The sequence below is a fragment of the Mus caroli genome, unplaced genomic scaffold (genome assembly GCF_978045245.1).
Source record: "Mus caroli unplaced genomic scaffold, Mus_caroli_1 scaffold_9, whole genome shotgun sequence".
Taxonomy (NCBI): domain Eukaryota; kingdom Metazoa; phylum Chordata; class Mammalia; order Rodentia; family Muridae; genus Mus; species Mus caroli.
Window position 1 is genome coordinate 87,715,632 of NW_028227264.1, and position 5,523 is coordinate 87,721,154.

Genomic DNA, 5,523 nt, shown 5'->3' on the forward strand with positions numbered 1-5,523 from the left:
AGTGATAAAAATGGCAGCGTGTTCTTATCTATAAAAATACAAACAAAACCTAACGAGATTGTCATCCTGCCAAGACCTGACTACACATATTGACTTGGGATTAAAACAGCAATCACCAGCATTGGCTGTCACCTGAGTGTTTGATCTTAGCCATTCTGACTGGTGTGAGGTGGAATCTCAGGGTGGTTTTGATTTGCATTTCCCAGATGACTAAGGATGTTGAACATTTCTTTGGGTGCTTCTCAGCCATTTTTTATTCCTCAGTTGAGAATTCTTTGTTTAGCTCTATACCCCATTTTTAATAGGGTTATTTGATTCTCTGGGGTCTAACTTCTTGAGTTCTTTGTATATATTAGATATTAGCCCTCTATCAGATGTGGGATGGGTAAAGATCTTTTCCCAATCTGTTCATTGTCGTTTTGTCCTATTGACAGTGCCCTTTGCCTTACAGAAGCTTTGTGATTTTATGAGGTCCCATTTGTCTGTTGTTGATCTTATAACATAAGCCATTGGTATTCTAGAAAGAGGAACACTCCATTGTTGGTGGGATTGCAAGCTGGTACAACCACTCTGGAAAACAGTCTGGCGATTCCTCACAAAATTGAACATAGTATTACCTAAGGACCTAGCTATATCACTCCTGGGCATATACCCAAAAGATGCTCCAACATATAACAAGGACACATGCTCCACTATGTTCACAGCAGCCTTATTTATAATAGCCAGAAGCTGGAAAAAACCCAGATGTCCCTCAACAGAGGAATGGATACAGAGAATGTGGTACATTTACACAATGGAGTACTACTCAGCTATTAAAAACAATGAATTCATGAAATACTTAGGCAAATGGATGAAACTAGAAAATATCATCCTGAATGAGATAACTCAGTCACAAAAGAACACAAATGGTATGCACTCACTGATAAATGGATATTACCCCAAAAGTTTGGAATACCGAAGATACAATTCATGGACCACATGAAGCTCAAGAAGAAGGAAGATCAAAGTGTGGGTGTTTTGGTCCTTCTTAGAAGAGGGAACAAAATACTCATGGAAGCAAATACAGAGACAAAGTGTGGAGCAGAGACTGAAAGAAAGGCCATCCAGAGACCTGGGGATCCATCCTGTGTACAGTCACCAAATGCAGATACTATTGTGGATGCCAAGTATATGCTGACAGGAGCCTGATACAGCTGTTTCCTGAGAGGTTCTGCCAGAGCCTGACATACACAGAGGCAAATGCTTGCAGCCAACAATTGGACTGAGCACAGGGTCCCCAATGGAGGAGCTAGAGAAAGGACTGAAGGAGCTGAAGGGGTTTGCAACCCTATAGGAAGATGAACATTATCAACCAACAAGACACACACATCCCAAGAGCTCCCAGAGACTAAACCACCAACCCAGGAGTGCACATGGAGGGACCCATGGCTCCAGCCACATATGTAGCAGAGGATGGCCTTGTCCGGCATCAATGGAAGAAGAGACCCTTGGTCCTGTGAAGGCTCAATGTCCCAGTGTAGAGGAATGCCAGGGTGGTGAGGCAGGAGTGGGTGGGAGAATACTTTCATAAAGTCAGGGGGAGAGGGGACGGGATAGAGGGTTTCAGGGGGCAGATCTGGGAAAGGGGATTACATTTGAAATGTAAATAAAGAAAATATCCAATAAAAAATAACAGTAATCACTTATTTCAGTCGAATCTTAATAGATAAGGTTTTTTAAAACAAAAGACTTTTAATATTTTGTTGTAAGAATAAAATAACTTTTAAAAATTGTTGGAGTGTTAACAGACAGTAAAATTAAATACAACATGTCTCTGTGTCATACCACAGCCATGGCCTACAGAGCAGCTGGCCAGCTATAACCTACTTTTCTAAACTTTCTCAGCTCTTTCTCTTCAGATTTTGACAGCTGATGTATAGCATCTTCTCCCAAGTCCGTGTTATTTGTTTCTTTGGCTTCTTCAGTAAGATCATATTCTTCATCTGAATCATCACTTTCTTTGTTTCCCTCCATATCTACATCATCAGGAATTTCTTCCACACTTTTAGTCTCTTTAGACAGCAGCAGTGAGTTTACAAACAGAGAACCGAGGAGCGAAGTTGACGTCAGTACATGAGCTGGGTGTGAAGAATCTTAGTAACTGCAGGTATGGTCTCTGCTAAGCGGAGTTGTAGCAGTTCAGCCTCTGGAGTTTCAGTTAACTTTGCATCCTGCTGTTGCCTGCCTTTTCCCAATATAAAAGAAAATGGGGTCGTTGGCAAACTTTCTTCTGCCAGCAGCCATCTGCTTGTTGGTGTGAGTTTCTCTTTCGGGAGATTTTGTGATGTTAATAAGCACTGTGTTAGGAAGTAAAACTGAGATCTGTTCAGCCACTGGTGAGCTTCTGAGGGGAGTGATTCTGGGACATCTCATGGAACAAACACTCCCCACTGGACTTCCTCTCTGGAGACATTCTTTTGAAGATACAATAGCCTTGGCTTGCTAGGTTTAAATACAAACAGATCTGAGCCCACTGAAGACCAAGCCACTGCAGCAACATGGTCTGAGTAAGGGTCAGGTTCCAGAACTCTAACATTTAATTTTGCACTCCACTGTATTGAACAACTGAGCAGATCCCAACAGCAGAGGATGTCTTTCTCAGCAGTGCCGAGAAGGTACTTGGAGAGGGTCCGTCTTCCAAAGCAAAGGTGCCTTATTCTCCCAGTTCATTGGCAAAATGTACATTTTAGTTCCCATGTTTCTGAATCCCATATCGTAACTATTTCTCAAAACTAACTGCTAGCAAGGAGCCATCTTCAGAGAAACAACAATTGGTTGCTTGATACTTGTGGTAACTATCCACAAAGTCGCAAGTCCAGCCAACAGCTTTTTTGTATAGATCAGAGTCATCTGTTAATATCCACACTTTGAAGTGGCCATCTCTGCTAGCTGTGACCAGTATGGGTTTTTCATAGTTTTCTGCATTACTGGAACAGAGAGCTGTGATGTGGTCAACGTGTGGCATGGTCATCTTTGTGTTAAGAACAAACCCTTGGATTTTTCTTGCTATAGCTCCACAGTTTCATTTGCAGCTTCAGCTCATTTTCATTTTCTTGCTGTTGTTCAACTGTTGTCAACCAAGTCCCAGAGCAGCCAAAGGCAGCCTTCGTTAGTTCAATTTGGGTTAGACCCTCATCCTTGATGTACTCTTGCTGTATGATATTTAGAGTATATAACTGCTTGTCACTGCAGGTGACCAGGCTTTCCATTCAAAACCAAAGCTTTGGTTCTTGGGTCAACCATCAAACCAGTAGATACCCTCCTATCCTTTACTAGGCCTTGAATTACTGCAGACACATCGAGATTCTGGTGAACAATTATTATCTTGTTATCAGAGTGAAAAGTACAGAATGAGTCTCCCCATTGAGACAGAGCTGTGCTCAATAGAAGATCCTAAGCGTAGAAGAAACTTTGTTCTTCTCTGATCCGTCTCGCTACTCCACAAGCACACACTCTGGCCCACCACTCAGCAGACTGGTGCCTGTTACTGTAAAAGCCAAATCCATAACCATGTTGTGGTGCCAATGTGAGCATGTGTATGTGTGCTTCTTATCATTAGGAAAATTCCTCCAAAGGCAGATACTGCCACCCTTGTGACCTGATTCGATGCAGTCTTCCTTTGGGTGGCAGGCTACACCTGTGAACTTGTTCTTCACATTCTTCTTGGATTTTGTTGATGGTAAAATATAATTGCATGGTTTTTTTTTTTCCTGCTTGAAAAAAATAAACAGATTGCAGCGACATATTCTCCCTCATTTCCTAAGGCAATGCATTTTGTTTATGTAATCCAGAACAAAGGTGAGCTCCTTGGCTTGTAAGGAAGATGGAATCTTTGGTGTGAGGAGAAATAAAGAGGGCATGGAATTTAGGTCCAACAATGAAAGTCTTTATCAAAATGCCAACAAGATAGTCCCACAGCTTCATTGTGCCATCAAAGGAACAAGAGTAGAGCTGCAGGTGGTTGCTGGGGTTGGTGAGGATTCCAGACACCAGATGTTTGTGCGCACATAGAATGTGTTCACTCCCTTCTGTGCCCGTGCTCTAGACCCTAACGGAGTCTCCAGAGATACAGAAGACATACTTGGAATCCACAGAGAACACGGCTCTCCTGAAGTTCAGCCGGCTACCACTGCAGTGAACCACGTGGACTCTCTCTTCTACCATCCTCACACAGATGCAGGAACCTGATAAGACAGATTTTAATATAAGCTTAGAAATAAGTACCGTGCCAAGAGGGAAAGAAAAGGCAAGGGCAGCCATCCAGGGTACTGTAACACAAGTGTAACAGAACACCGAAAGATGGCAATCTGAATCTATTGCTAGGAAGGGTTGTCTTGACAAGTAATGAAACGTATTGACAGCAATACCAGGCTGTCATTGGAATGTCACAGAGACACTGGCGTTTTCAAGCAAAGTGACTGGAAGTCATTCAAGATATCTGCGCTGTTATAACAGACCAACTACAGATATTTTTATTCCAAACTCCTGGGTGAGAAAATATTTGGAATGAAGTACAGTGCATGTATATACAGGCTTATATGGATAAAATTTGATTTTTATTTCCCTGGAAATTTAACAGTCTTTTTTAGGAGTTGAGAGCCAGTGTCCAGGGACAAGAGGTTGACTTAATGTGAAGCCAGTGTTTATGTTGTCTTGATAGGACAGAGAATTCCTGCTCTGCTTTCTGTCTTCCACTAAGAGCCTGGGGGCTCTGGGGTGTGGTGCTTGCTTCTTCAAAATATTTCTAAATTGTTTCTCAGTGTTTTGTTTTGTTTTATCTCAAAGCTGCTTTCTTTATATTGCTAGACCTCAAGAGGCTCATATGGAAAAGAGAACAGAGACATTTGACTATTTTGCTGGTTTTCATTCTTCTTTTCAATAGAGAATTCACTAGAAACTGGAAATCATTAAAGTCTATTTTCTAGCCTCAAAGTATGCGCCTCTGCCTTGCAGTAGGCTGGCTTAAACAGATTGGTAAATTCAATTTCACAACTACAGAAAGAGTCCTTCTCCAAATCAGTATGTGGTCGTTTCTGTAGATTCTTGCTATTTATGTATTAAAATAAAGCAAAGCGGTCCTTTCTAACATTTTTATTTAAACAGAAATTCAACTCTGTTGTTCTGAATGCTGTCTCCATCCCTTAATGCTGTGCCAGCAGTTCTCAACCTGGGGGTCGAACACATCTGGGGGTCACCTAAGACCATCAGGAGATACAGATATTTACATTACAATTCACAACAGTGCAAACATACAGTTATGAAGTAGTGGTAAAAATATGTTATGGTTGGGGGTCACCACAACATGAGGAGCTATGTTAAAGGGTCTCAGCATTGCCAGGCAGTGGTGGAGCACGCCTTTAATCTCAGCACTTGGGAGTCAGAGGCAGGCAGATATCTGAATTTGAGGCCAGCCTGGTCTACAGAGTGAGTTCCAGGAGTGCCAGGGCTACACAGAGAAACCCTGTCTCGGAAAATAAAAGTTGG

General features: G+C 42.0%; 1 pseudogene; it reads right to left on the reverse strand.

Annotated features, from left to right (window-relative positions):
* Positions 1-1,836: 1,836 nt before the first annotated feature.
* On the reverse strand, positions 1,837-4,203 carry LOC110304074 (WD repeat-containing protein 75 pseudogene; annotated as a pseudogene).
* Positions 4,204-5,523: the final 1,320 nt, after the last annotated feature.